The following is a 14,382-nucleotide window of genomic DNA, read 5'->3' on the forward strand; positions in this document are numbered from 1 at the left end:
GTAGAGACATTTATGGCCTGATTTGATAGATACCAAATGATTTCCTTAACCCCACAACACTTGATCCCAAATCTTGGAAACCTTATAGTCTAGTTGGGATGATAACTAGAGAAAACATTTAAGCAAGCAGAGTTGTGTCAGATAAGATGCTATAGCACTGACTTAGAACAGCTACGTAGTAATTGTTGTAGAATTTATAAAGATCAGATGGCAGTAAATCCACAGCAAGTGGGTACAATCAATGTAACCTGGGGTGGTGAGGGAAACCTTCCTGGAAGAGGAAGGACATGAGTCAGACCTTGAGGCAAGAACACAGAGAACATCCTAGGCAGAAAAAGCTCCAAGCAAATTCACAGAAGTGAAGAATAAAATGGTGAATTGGGAAGCCAACAAGTGATTGAGCCAGGCGGAAGCTCACTCTAGTAGAGGGAGGTAATTCTAGAAAAGGAAAGGGCTTTATTTAGTGGAAGACTTTCAGTGTGAGAATGCTAATCAATTAAGATAAAATAGAGAAAAACTGAAATAAAAACCAAAAGATGGCATTAGAGAAGAATAAAAGCAACAACAGATGACACAATGTTTATGATCTAAGAATTTTTTTCTATGAACTTGAACACAGGGAGAACAACCCTGGAACTGTTTTTAATAAGAAATCTCCACCTACAATTCCAGACAAGCCAACTAAAATATCAAACTACTTAAAGGAAAAGTAATTTTATAGATCATCTACCCTACTAACCTGTTTCTCAAGAAGCTCATATCTGAATTCTAACAGCCAGCAGGAATTCTCTCTCATTTTAAGGTACTATCACCTACAAGACAGAGTGCTCAGAGAATGGGAACCAGAACTTAGAAGTTTTAATTAAATCAAGCTGCGTGTAGGTGAACAGGTGAGCAAGCACATGGGTATTTTTGGACAGCAGGGTGTCATGATGAAGTGTGTGGAGGTGAGGGAAGGCTGAAGATACTCTGTATAATTGGGCCTAGTTTGGTGTCATTCTGCTGTTTGACATGCTCTGTAAAGGAAGTAGGTTTAGAGGCAAATGGCATCTAGTAATGAGATAGTAAATGTGTATCGTGCCCAAGTGTCATTTTTCCAAGAGCTGTTCAATAACTTAAAAAATAACAAAGAAGACTTAACAAAAGTCATTTGTAATGCTGGTTACCTTGACTTATTTATTTTATCTTAATTTACTTTTAGAGATGATTTAGAAGGTGAGATGAATTGGCATGGCTCAGTCACTTAGACCACACTGTTCTCAAGTGGAAATGAGTGCTTTGCCACCTCAGGTGTTTGGTAATCTTGGATATAACTATTTTTATGGAACCAAAACCTCATACCATGCAGGCAGACTTCCAAGAGAAGCATGGCTCTATGTCCTGTTACCTGAGCCATGCAAGTTACTGTTTTATAAATAGCCCCAATACTCATGGTACGATTAATCGTACATGCTTTTGGTTAATTTTTGGCCTTCAAATGTATTTTTACTCTCTAATATCTAACATCTCCTTTGATCTTTTATTTTTTCTAGGCCCCTTTCAAGGGTTTTCTATAATAGAAGACAGTGGTTATATCTGAGGGGTAGCAAATCCATCTGCTATCGCTGGGTGTCTTGTCTTCTCTCTGTGACCCTCCATGATCCACTCCCCCAGTTGTTAGTGACTTAGCGGGGTAGAGCACTAACCTGAGTTCCCATCCCAACTCTGGAAAGATCACTTATTTCTCTGAGCCTCAGCTTGCTCCTGTATAAAATGGATGGTAATGCCTGCTTGCTTCCTTCAGAGTTAGGAGAAGGAAGTGTGAGAATACAGAAAAACAGTCTTTGAGAACTACAGTGGGTCCTATAAATGCAGTGGTTCTGAGCACCACACTGCATGGCTTCTGAATTTCCGCAGTCCTCAGGGTTGAGTTTAGCAATTCGCTCATAACTGGTACCTAACATTGTGTGCTGTGTCTCCTGGGTGTTTGTTCATTCTCTCCATCTTTGCTGAAAGCATCTTGAAGGTGGTAAGCTGGGGTCCCACATCTGTATGTGTGTCAGTGCTTAGCAACGAATGCTTAAATGATAAATTAAGTTGGGCATGTCACAATTGCCCTTCCCCTCAGTCTCTATCACCTATGGCTACCTTCTCTGACCCACTCCAGGACACTTTCTTCGTCTACTTATTTAGTCCTTATCCTCACAATAATCATTCATGCATTCAACAAACATTTACCAAATACTCAGTAATAATAGTTCATATTAGCTAATGTTTATAGAGCCCTTTATCTGTGCCAGGCACTGTGCTTAGCCCTTTATGTAGAGGTTCTCACTTAAACCTCATAACAATCTTGTGAAGTAGGCATTGCTGTTATATCCATTTTTAAATATGAGCAAATTGTTAAGTCACTTTCCCGAGATTATCCAACTAGAGCGTGGCAGAGCACAATTCATTCACGAGTAATCTGATCCCAGAGCCCAAGGTCTCTAAGTCTCTACGTTATGCCACCATGCCTCCCTGTGCATCTGCGGTGTACCAGCTGCTGCGGTGGGCACTGAGGTACCCAGGTGAATAAATCATGGTCCTTGCGGCCCTGTGGAGCTCGTCATTTAGTGAGGGAGACAGGCAAGTAAATAAATAACTGCAGCGTGAGGAAGGTGAGCCTGAGGGAAGAGGAGATCGCCATTAGGAGGAAAGAGATAGAAGTGTGCTGGAGAGGAGAGGGTAGAGAAAGGTATCGGAAAAGTGTTCAGAGAGAGGCAATATTTAGGATCCCACCTGAGACGCAGAGGAGTTGGCCAGCAGAGAAGAGGGGTGCAAAGCTGAGTGTCGGGGCAACCTAAGATTAAAACAGAGAGATGTTTCAAACTTCTTTGTAAGTATGTTATTACAGGCCAGCCAAGGAGTTGAACCTTGGCCTGTGGGCGACAGGAAGCCAAATCAATGTTTTTTTATAACCTTTATTTTGAAATAGTTTCAGTTTTCTAAAAAGTTTCCAAAATAGTACATAGTACTCCCTTATACCTTTCACCTAATTTCTCTAGTTGTTACCATTTTTGGACCATTTGAGAATAACTTCAGATGATACTCCATTGCATCTTAACACTTCAAGGTTTATTACCTAAGTACAAGGATGTTCTCCCACATAACCAGTATAACCATCAAAATCAACAAATGGCACTGGTTTAGTCTTACTGTCTAATCCACAGACTCCACTTAAATTTTGCCAGTTGTGCCAATCATGTCTTCTGTAGGTCCAAGATCTAGTCCAGGATCACATGCTGCACTTAGTTCTCATTTCTCCCATTCAAGTACTGACCGGGCCCAGCCCTGTTTAGCTTCTGAGAGTAGACAAGATCAGGTATGTTCTAGGTGGTGTGGCCACAGACCGATTCTCATTTCTCTCTAGACTCCTTCCATCTGGAGCATTTCCTCAGTCTTTTCTTGTTTTTCATATCTTTGACATTTAGAGTACAGGCCAGTTACTTTGTAAAATGTTCCTCAGTTTGGTTTTACTTGATGTTTCCCCATGATTTTTGAATTTTTGACAAAAATAATACAAAAGTATGCTATATTCTTCTTAGTGCATCATACCAAGAGACAGAATGGTGATGTGTCCCATTACTGGGCTTGTCAACTCATCACTTGGTTAAGATGATGTTAGCCAGGTTCTTCCACTGTAAAATTAAAAAGTATATTAACTTTATTAATAGTAAGAAATAATGAGACTAAATATTCTCAGTAACCTTTCATCCATTGATGTAGTATTCACTGATGATTATTGCCTGAGTAACTTTTATTATGGTGGGTGGGTGCCAACATTTATTATGATTCTTACATTCCTTCTAGATTTTTAATGGGCATTCTATTGTAGGGTAGAGTTTTCACTTCTCTCCTATTTACTTAATTATTTATGAATTTCTACTTAACTTAAAGGGTTGAAATCCATTACTATCAAATTGTCCCTGACATGAGCAGTGAGAGCCCTTTCAAGCTGGCCTCTGTATCCTTTTGACATATACCCCATCATTCTTTGAACACTTCCCAGTTTACTGGTACACGATAGCAAAAGCTCATTTTTCATTTTCCCTGCCCTGCTGGGAGTCAGCCATTTCTACAGAAACCGATTCCTCTTAGTGGAGAATGGTGTTTAGAATCCAAGAGCTGGGCACTTGATGTGCTTGACACTACTGAGGTGTCATTGCTTCTTGACCTTTCAGTGGAGAGAGCTAAGAAATGCTATATACCTATGTGTATATACTATATACATATATGTGTGTGTGTGTATTCATTTATATCTGCTGACATATCTCTATTTAAAATCATGAATGCATACTCTTCAATACCAGTCTGATTCTTTAAGATTTATTCTAGTCTTTCCACACCCTGCATTTGTAACTCTCCTCTCTGACAGTGAGAAATCTGGATCCCATTATTTTTCATGTATTTATTCAGTCCTCCTGAATGTTTGACTCCTGGCTGTCCTGGCCCAGTGCTGAACCCTGTCATGCACCAATGGACCACTCCCCTCCAAATCTCATGCTAAAGTTCAGCTCCTACAAAGGGGAAGAGGAAAGGAAGGAGGAAAATCCAGTTCAAATGTTCAGCCCCAAATGTGCAGGTCCCTGTTGCCCCCATGGGGTGCTTTGGACCGAAGCTGAGCCCTGGACACACTAGAGCCTCGTCCCCACTGGAAGCTCAGCCTGACTCCAGGGGAGGTTTTCAATCAGATGATGTAAAGGACCAGATTTGCATTTTCCACTGATGCTTTGGTGGCTGGGTGCTGTGGATAGGTTGGAAACTGGGAGATGTAGAGATAAACTGGGAGCCACTAGTGAGAGTCCAAGAAACCAAAAGTGGGATGAGCCCTGGACAGTGTCTATTTGCCGTCCTCAGGCTTTCTAGAGTTGGCACACTCAGTGGTGTCTGATTTATTATTATATTACCACATTGCTGTCTACCTCCTGACCTCAGAGGCATTCTAGGGGAAACACGTGTCTTTAGGAGACTTTAGAAAATCACAGGATAGAAATGTTGGGCAGAAATGTCAAGTTGGAGGGTTACACACAAGTCTAAAAACTACTTGTAACAAACAACTCAAGTTTACAATAGCATTTTTCCTCCAAACAAAAACTTCATTTTAAAATTTTGAGTAAAGAAACAAGCCTACTTTGCTGCAAAAGCCAAGGTCAGAGAAGGTTCTTAGGGCATAATAGCTTGTGGTGGGGAGAGTCTGCCATTAGAAATTATGTGCATTTATACCAGCAACAAACAATGAATTGTTGGAGGCAACAGTCATCCCTTCTCTAAAAGAGTAGGGGAGAAAAACCTTGGCAACTCACATAATTAGCCCTTGTCCAAAGGAAGGTAAAAATTCCTTCTTCTGTATAGCTAACACAAACACAAGCTGCTAAAAAGAGCTAACCTCCATGGGTCCTTGATTGCCCACACTAACTGTGATGGCCACCCTTACAAGACACAAACACATCCCCTGGGGAGTGTGGGGGCCACACTCTGCCCACTTGGCTGCCGAGTATACTGCTGCTTTACTGAAACAACAACCGCAAGTGCATTCATTACCATGGGTGGTGACAGTGTGTTTATTTCTGTTATTTAGAAATAGATCTGTCATTTTCTCATTTGTCATTTTCTGGAGCTGTAAGTGCCAGGGAGCCTAGTGTTTGCCACTCAGATCTACTTTATTCTGTTGTTTTCATCATCCTGGCCTTAAGAAGACAGTGTGGTATAATAATTAGGCATGCAGGAGCCAGGCAGCCTCAGTTTGAATTCTGCTTCTCTTGTTTACTGGGTGCATTACTTTGAACAGGTCACTTAACCTCTCAGAGCCTCTGTAAAATGGGGAAACTTACAGTACTTTCTTCACTGAGTTGATAAAAGTGGCAAATGAGTCCATAAGTAATCCCAGGGTGAACTTCGCCCTGGACTCTACTGGGAGCTCAGTGAAAGAGGCTGGGATAATGCAGAGCTGAGACTCATAAATCCATAGCACTGGCCCCACTCTCAGTGCCCCTGTGTCCCAGTCATGGTGGTCTTGGTTGTGATGCATGGCCTCTGTGGGAGACCCAGCAGCAGGCCTTCTGGGTCATGATTTGACTTTGAGAGGCCTCAGCTCCTGCTTGTTAAAAGGCAGAGGATAATAGAACCCATCTCATGGAGCTGTGGAGAGGATTCAAAGAGGCAATGCATTTAAAGAAACTAGCATAAAATCTGGCTCATTTAAGTGCTGTATAAATGTTAGTATGACTATAGTTATGGTGCTCATGTGTGATGCCAGCTGGATTTTGGGTCATGTCACAGGCTTACGGCTCATGGTGAAGGTTGCTCTGCCCGGCCCAAGGCCAGGGGCTGGCCAGACCCAGGCAAAAGGGATAGGACCACAGTCCAGTAGGCTGGACTTGGGGCAGAATTCCAGCACTATTAGGGAAACAAAGTAGGAATTAAGAAGCCAAGTCTAAAGTCTAAAATCCAGTTATAAAGCACAGAAAAATTTAGGCAGACTTGGTCCTGGGAAAAGGGCAGGAAGACTAATTCCAGCCATTAAGGTGGACGAGAACCCTGCGTCTCCTGCCTGCCCTTGGTCAGGGTCAGTTTCTCAGGAGCTGGGTGGGGTCAAGCCTGAAGGTGATCAGCTGTGATCTACCTGATCACAGAGGCTTTCCTATAAGCAGGTTTTGACAAAAGGGGCAGAAACCTGGAAAAGGGCTCAGAGGAAAGATAGCAGTGTAGAAGAAGAATGCTGGGGAAACCATAGTCTCCCAAATGTTTTGGGCAGAAGCCCATCCATGAAGCTAAACACCTGAATCTCAGAAGCTGAAAGAAGCCATAGCAATCATGTTTACCACCCTCCTTACACTGGGCCACAATCCTTTAGCCAAAACCACTGGAGCAGATGTGTTTCGGAATTCAGATTTTTTGCATTTTAGAAAGATGTTAGGATTACTAAGACAGAAATTGTATAACGCTCCCAGCAATTTCTGGAAGAAAACATCATAATCCAATAGGCTAATATTACTGTAGTAAAATGTATAAATATTTACACAAAATGAGATGCAACTTATCCAAAGCATGTCAATTCAGGTCCAGTTTTGTCACCAAAAGAGTTTACCCCACACTAAAGGAAAATCTGTGGTGTTGAGAGCTTTTGTGACTTTGAAATTGGGAGTGAGCAGTAGTTTAGAGGACACAGCTGAGATGTTGACCAGCCAAGTGACTAATCCAAAGGTTGCACACACAGTTCACTAGAAATTCGACTCGTTTGGAGTCACCACGTACTCTCTGAGCATCTGCACCACGCTAGGCACTGTGGTTACAGTGGCTGGCATGTTCGTTGCCCAGGGCTTCCGTAACGAAGTACCACAAACTGGGTAGCTTAAAACAGAAGTTTTTTGGCTCACAGTTCTGGAAGCTAAAATCACCGGGACCAGGCTCCCTCTGAAACCTGTAAGGAAGAATCCTTCCTTGCCTCATCTAGTTGCTGGCAGTGGCTGGCAATCCCTGGCATTCCTCGGGTGCAGATGCTTCACTCCAAGAGCTGCCTTCTCATCACATGGTATTGTCCCTGTGTGTCTCCCTCTTTTCCTATGAGAACACCAGTCACATTGGTTCCAGGGCCCACCTGACTCTGGTACGACCTCACCTTAAGTGATTGCTTCTGCAATGGCCCTGTTTCTATGTAAAGTCACATTCTGTGGTACTAGGGCTTAAGACTCCTAACCAACATGTCGTTTTGGAAGACACAATTCAACCCATAACAAGTAGCAAAGCAATACAGATATGGCCCCATGCCCTCATCCGGCTAGCAGTCGAGTGGGGTAGTCAGATTACAAGTATGTTGAGAATTCCCAAAGGGGGAAGTATTAATGGGACCACATAGTAGGAGGATTTTACTCAGATGAGGGTTTCCTCTCTGAAGAAGCAACACTGTAAATGGAGATGAAAAGATGAGTCAAAGTCAGCCAAGCAAAGAGGGAGAAGAGGCAGTAACGCCTCACTCTCTGGTGCCCAGAGCAGAGCCCCTGTCCTCGCAACACTGGGCTTCTGCAGAAGCCAGGCCCCAGAACCCCAGGGAAGGCTTCTGGCTGCCCCTGGCCTGCAGCCCTTCTCCAAGAAACAGCAAAAGGCACAAAGTGCAGGAAGCAGCAACAAGTCCCAGGCTCACACTTGCAGCCTCTCTGCAGGAAAGCAGTAGGGGAGAATCTCTGCCTTCCCTTTTTTGGCCTACATTGATTAAAATATTTTTGACCCAGAATCAGCAAAGTGCTTAATGTGCAAATATCTTCTGCTGACCTCCTTCCTTGAGAATGTAATGTACTTTTATCAGGGTAGGCAGATATGTCAGTTTTGTGAGTTTTTCCAAACACTGCTCTAGTGGCCCCATGGCTGCCAAAATGCCTCTGCTTCATGGTCCCAGTGGCTGAATTTCTGCCAGAGGTGAGCGTAGAGGTTGGAGGAGTGAGGACATAAAGCCTCTACTCTGACAAGCTTTAACCTTGGGACAGCATGAACTGTGTAGGCAGTTCCTTTATGAGACACACACAGAGTAGTCATCATCGGGCGTGGATGTTGGATCTTGTTTTATACCCACATTTTAGTATTTTACTTAAAAGTGGCAAAAAACCCTTTTTGAAGTATAACAAATATAAGAAAGGTACACAAATCCTATGTGTACAACTTGGAGATTTTTCACAAAGTGAACGCAGATCCAGCACGCATATCTAGGTAACATGCCAGCAGCCCTCCCCCCTGCACCCCTCTTCTAACTCCTACCCACCAAGGGTAACCACCATCCCAGCTTCTAACACCGTGGATTAGTTTTAGTTTCCAAGCTTATGTGAATGAAGTCACACGGTGTCAATTTTTGTGTTTGGGGCTTCGTTCACTCAATTTTATGTTTGTGAGATTCATCCATAGTGTTATTTGCTGTTGCCGTCTATTCTCATTGTTTTATATAGTATTGTATGAATATATCATAATTCATCTGTTGATGAACATTTGGGCTTTTCCCAGTTTGGGCTGTTACGAATCGTGCTGCTATGAACATTCTTACACATGCCTTTTGATGAACGTACAGACATTGGGGAGGGGTATAGACTTCTATTAGTCATCAAAGAGAAAGTGCCCACTGGAAGCATTATTCTCTCTGTGATCTAGCCTTGGAAATCACATAGCATCACTTTTGCCTCATTTTATTCATTAGAAGTGAGCCACTAAGTCCGGCCCACACTCAAGACTCCATCTTTAGAAAGGAGGAGTGGCAAAGAATGTGTGGACATATTTTAAAATCAATAGCACCACATGTTAAAGCTTAGAATTAATTCATGCTACCGGTCTAAAAATAAGATGGTAAGTTCATAGAAATTCACACAAAGATCTAAAAACATATTCAACCCAGTTTCTCCTATTCCATTCATTTAAAATTTTTTGCATATTTATAGGAGAGTGTTCCAGGTATTTTTTGGAGACAGCATGGTACAATATGAAGTACAAGTTTGAATCTTGGATTTACCACTTGCTAATTATGGGCGCTTGGGCGAGTCAGCCTCTTGGATTCTCAAATTCTCTCAACTGTAAAATGAGGAAAATCAGTAGAGCCTATCTCATATTGTTCTGGAGACAATTAAGTGAGATAATGTGATAAAGTGCCCTCTGTGATGGCAGCAAATGGAGCCTATCCATTGCTCATTTTTCAGGAATGTGTTAGCCATATGCATGAACTATCTGGAAGGTGCTATGATAGGACACTCTGAGTGATACAAAACTGACTGAGACACAGGCCCTACCTCAGGAAGTGCACACTCTGGCAGGGCCCTTAACATGGAAAATAACTATAATACAACTGAGAAAATGATCAATGTCTAGAGCAGGTATGGGTACAGTGTTTTAACTATGGATCAAATTGTGATAGACAGACATGGAATAAATTTTGAGGGGCAAGAAAAAGGCAAAAGATATTCCAAATTAGGAATACAGTTTGCATAAAGACACAGATAGAAAGCTAAAAAAAACCATGGAGCATGAAGTGGAGAATAACAAAGTAATTCATCACCGACATGGCTAAACATAATGTAGATGAAAGGAGGTAGTGGAAATAGGGTTGGGAAGGTAGTTACACATCAGAGTAGATGGAAGAGATTGAGAGTATACATGCTGTTTTACAGTCTGATGAAACATGAAGGCCAAAAATTTTTAAATCAATTTTCAGGGCTGGCTACAAAAGCTAGGCAGGCCTAGCTACCAGAGGATCTACTTGCCATACTTTTCTTGGCCAACTCCTGTTTTTAGAATCTTTGTGCCTCAGATAGTCAACAGCACTTTCTAAAATTGATCTTTAGAGACTGCTTCTGTCTCGGAGCCCAAGCAACTGAGCTTTGTCCTGTCCTTATCGTTCCCATTTTGGAATCTGCATTAACAGGAAAATGCCTTGGGGTTGTGTTTATAGGCCCTAAGCTCTCTGTAAATGTACTTCTCAAGACTTGGCCATTTGGAACTCACCAATTCATGTACTCGGCCATCTCTGTGTATTTGACTTCTACATCCTGATAATGAGCCACTCTCTTCACTTACTTCCCCTCAACAAGACTGATCTATTTTGCAGCCTCCACTTCTGTTACATTATCCAGTCCCAGGCAGTAATGATATTTACACATAAGACAGAGATGTTTCTGTGCTATGATGGAAGTTTGAAGGAAGTTGGAGCCAATGACCTTCCACTTTGAAGCCAGAGAAAAACAAGCACAAATTTTCAGTCTCGCTAAGAATGGGGGCTGGAGAAATGAACAGAAAGGCTTCTTCTAGACCCACTATTCAATATGTGGTGCCCAGAGCCTTTATGTACTCAACTTATGTCTCATCTAGCACACCTCTTCTTATTTTGATGAAGCTTATGTGTTCCATCAAAGTAGACACAGTTATGACCATTATTGGTGATTTTTGTGGGCAAAAATTGGATGTTTCATTTTATCACCCTCTTTATTCTAAATAAAATTCTAGAGCATTAAGTGAAAGGATGGATTCTAGGCTTAGGATAGAATTGCTAGCCAGTCCTGGGCTGGAACTTCCCACATCCCCAGTGAGGAATTTTTACTCCATTCACAACATTTGAGTTCATGGGAAATGTTCTCTCCACAGATACTAAGGGTGTCTTTTTCCTCTCTGATTTCTTCTCAGGTGGGAAATTGGCAAGTGGAGTCCCTGTAGTCTCACCTGTGGGGTTGGCCTGCAGACCAGAGACGTCTTCTGCTCCCACCTCCTTTCCAGAGAGATGAATGAGACGGTAATCCTAGCTGATGAGCTGTGTCGCCAGCCCAAGCCCAGCACGGTGCAGGCTTGTAACCGCTTCAATTGCCCCCCAGCCTGGTACCCTGTACAATGGCAGCCGGTGAGTTCAGTGGTTACTCGTATTGGACGGTTTTTTGTTTGTTTGTTTTTTGTGACAGTGATTCAAGACAAGAGATATTCTCTCAAAGTGGTTTTGTCCCATTAAAGGAATGTTCAAGGTCTGCTCATCCCTCACTTCTTACTACTCCCCTAACCTGATTCAAATCCAGATCTTTTAATATAAATACTATGCTTTCTCTACTGTACCACATCCCAATGACCTCAAAAAGCAGCTCAAATGACCCATCTGTTAAGATGAGCATATTGATGATGAAGTTGTCACCAAGCCAAGAAAAACTTTTAAAAATAAAGACAATGTGTGAAGTTTTCCATAAAACTAAATTTGCCCTGAAGTTATGCTCTTTGTAGTTTTTTGCTATTTAAAATTCTAAGAAATAAAGGTACTAAGTAATGATTTTTCTTTTTTTAAAATATCATTACTTAGCAAAATAAGTTAGAAATCCTGAGTCAATTCCAATTTTTTTTTTTTTTCCTGGTGCTATGAATTCCAAAATTCTGGGAACCATTGTTCCAAAGCAGCGTTTGGCAAACTAGCCCACAAGCTAAATCCAGCTTGTAGCCTTCTTTTTTGTAAATAAAGTTTTATTGGAACACAGCCATACCCATTCTTTTGTGTATTATCTATGGCTACTTTTATGCTACAAGGGCGGAATGGCGTGGTTGTGACAGAGATCATATGGCTCACAAAATATAAAACATTTACTGTCTGTCCCTTTACCAAAAATAGTGTGCTAATCCTGCTCCAAAGCATACATTATAATAATAAAAACACAACTATGGCTGAGCATGGTGGTTCACGCCTATAATCCTAGCACTCTGGGAGGCCGAGGCGGGCAGATCGTTTGAGCTCAGGAGCTCGAGACCAACCTGAGCAAGAGCATCTCTACTAAAAAAATAGAAAGAAATTAGCTGGACAATTAAAAATATATAGAAAAAACTAGCCAGGCATGGTGGCGCATGCCTATAGTCCCAGCTACTTGGGAGGCTGAGGCAGGAGGATGGCTTGAGCCCAAGAGTTTGAGGTTGCTGTGAGCTAGGCTGATGCCACGGCACTCTAGCCCAGGCAACAGGGCGAGACTCTGTCTCAAAAAAAAAAAAAAAAAACTATTTTATCATAATACCCTATTTAAGATTAATATGTATGTATCAAACTTTAGTTAAATAATCTTTTTACATGCCTTTAAAATACCCAAGATTTTAGATTGATTGTATAAAATTTTATTTTGCAATTTGCTTTCCATTAGGACATCAGACGTAGCTTTAAAGTGACAACAAAGGTCACAAAAAGTAACCCTGAAAAGTGGAGAGGATGTACATCCCTGTTTTACTGACACAGTTTTTCACTCTCAAAAGTGTCTCAATTCGGATGATAAATGATACGGTCATGTATTGAGAAGGAGAGAGGATGGCGGCTCACATGACCTGGCCTTGTGCTCAGACAGGGGGCTGCCATTTCTAGGCAGCCAAGTGTCCTCTGTGCTTTTTCCTGTTGGCGGAGGCCCTTCCTTCTCCCTGCCCATCTTGGCACTGTGGTTTAGTAAAGCACTCAAAGAGTCAAATAGTAATCAGTGAGCAAAACACTGAAGTACAAAGCTTCTGGTAACAGACATTGACCATATATTTCCTTTTGGAGCTTAAATATGTATGGCTAAGTTCATTAATTCCATGCTACTGTGTGATGGTTTGTAGAAGTCAAGAGGATGTAATATATATTTTTTAGCTTATAAACAATAGAAATTTATTTCTCACAGTTCTTTTTTTTAATTTTTTTTTATTTCAGCATATTACGGGGGTACAAATGTTTAGGTTACATATATTGCCTTTGCCCCACCCGAGTCAGAGTTTCAAGTGTGTCCATCCCCCAGATGGTGCGCACCACACCCATTAGGTGTGTATATACCCATCCCCGCCTCCCCCTCCCATCTATATTGCAAATATATCAATGTACCAGTGTTTTACTAAGAGATATATATTATTGCACACCTCACTGATGTTAACCCTCACAACAATCCAGTGAAAAGTAGGTTTTATTATCCTCACTTTAGGTTTGGGGAAACTGAGATTCACACAGCTAGCATATTTAGGGTTGGACATCAACCCAATTTTATGTGACCCTTTCCACTATACCAAACCCCATTGTTGCACGACTGTGAGGGCCCTCAGGGATTATACATGAGCACCCTGGTTTTATAGATGATGTAACTGAGGCCTAGATGTAGCTTTGCTCAAGATCACAATGTTGGGACCAGACCCAGATCTGCTGATTTCTAATGCATTTACACTAAGTTACCTGTAATTAGAGTAAATCTGTGACCTGAAATTGTACCACTGATCATGCCAACTCAAGAAAAGGTGAGGAATTATCTCAGGTCAACTTCCACTGTTGAAACCATTAAGTCCCTGTATTATTGGTGGCTCGTGTTGCTATTAGGTACATAGTAGGTTATGGATAAAATATTTACTGAATTATTAAATAAATGAATAGATCAAGAATACCTCCCCACAGGCCCTGAAAATGCTGGCTTTATAACTTACTGGTATTTTTTTTTCCATGGGTACAGGTCATAATATTATTCTAGCAGTGAAATTCAGTAAAACACCAACCTCTTTTCAGTAGGCACACATGCTACCAAATAATAACGTTGACCCATGACGCTTTCTCAGTTTTTAGGGCACAACCACATACATGACCTTTTTGGGTCAGTTGTCACCAGCACCCCCCCCCACACACACACACCCAGTGTTCCTAATGAAAACACAGTTTTCCGAAGAATCACTTATTCTTCCATTTCCCATCTACCTTGGGCCTGTAAAAATATGGATTTATTTTGAAAGATTTTTCTATTTCCTTCCATTTGGGAGAAGCCTTCAAGAATGAGTCAGGTTTAGGTCCATTTTCCAGATCAGGAAACTAATAGCAAACAACTGTTTGAAGTATAGCCAATGAGTCAGTGACTACACTTGAACAGGACCTTTAAAGGG

This window comes from Eulemur rufifrons, chromosome 7 (assembly GCF_041146395.1).
Source record: "Eulemur rufifrons isolate Redbay chromosome 7, OSU_ERuf_1, whole genome shotgun sequence".
Classification (NCBI taxonomy): domain Eukaryota; kingdom Metazoa; phylum Chordata; class Mammalia; order Primates; family Lemuridae; genus Eulemur; species Eulemur rufifrons.